The following is an 837-nucleotide window of genomic DNA, read 5'->3' as shown; positions in this document are numbered from 1 at the left end:
GTTCCCACCTTGAAGAATGGAGGAGGAGGTGTGATGGTGTGGGGGTGCTTTGCTGGTGATAATGTTGGGGATTTTTCAAAATTGAAGGCATACTAAACCAGCATGGCTACCACAGCATCCTGCAGCAAAATACCATCTCATCCAGTTTGCGTTTAGTTGGACCATCATTTATTATTCAACAGGACAATGACCCCCAAACACACCTCCAGGCTGTGTAAGGGCTATTTGACCAAGGAGGAGAGTGATGGAGTGCTGCGCCTCCACAGTCACCAGACCTGAACCCAATCAAGATGGTTTGGGGAGAGCTGGATCGCAGAGTGAAAGCAAAAGGGCCGACAAGTGCTGAGCATTCTGGGAACTCCTTCAATACTGTTGGGAAACCATTTCAGGTGACCTATTGAAGCTCATCAAGAGAATGCCAAGAGTGTGCAAAGCAATAATCAGAGCAAAGGGCTGGCTACTTTGAAGAAACTAGAATATAAGACTTTTTTTTTTCCAGTTATTTCACACTTTTTTGTTAAGTACATAATTCCACATGTGTTCATTCATAGTTTTGATGCCTTCAGTGATATTCTACAATGTAAATAGTCATGCAAATAAAGGAAACGCATTGAACGAGAAGGTGTGTCCAAACTTTTGGCCTGTACTGTATATAGTCTCACATTGCCAGACCTTCCTCCACAGTGCTGCAAATGAGGATCTAGCTAGTCCAGACAGCATTTTTTCCCTTTCTTTTATTGTGTTATATATCTTTTTGTGCTTGTAATAGGTTAACAAAGTGAAAAAGAAAGGTAAGTCCACCCAAAGGGACTTACCATCTCCAACAGAAAACACTGT

General features: G+C 42.3%; 1 protein-coding gene across 1 annotated transcript in view; it reads right to left on the bottom strand.

Annotated features, from left to right (window-relative positions):
- The window catches only part of LOC116693535 (hydrocephalus-inducing protein), a 109,106-nt gene that overhangs the window by 20,615 nt on the left and 87,654 nt on the right, over positions 1 to 837 (bottom strand). The window lies entirely within an intron of this gene.

Source organism: Etheostoma spectabile, chromosome 8, assembly GCF_008692095.1.
Source record: "Etheostoma spectabile isolate EspeVRDwgs_2016 chromosome 8, UIUC_Espe_1.0, whole genome shotgun sequence".
Taxonomy (NCBI): domain Eukaryota; kingdom Metazoa; phylum Chordata; class Actinopteri; order Perciformes; family Percidae; genus Etheostoma; species Etheostoma spectabile.
This window is presented reverse-complemented; position numbering and strand designations above follow the sequence as displayed.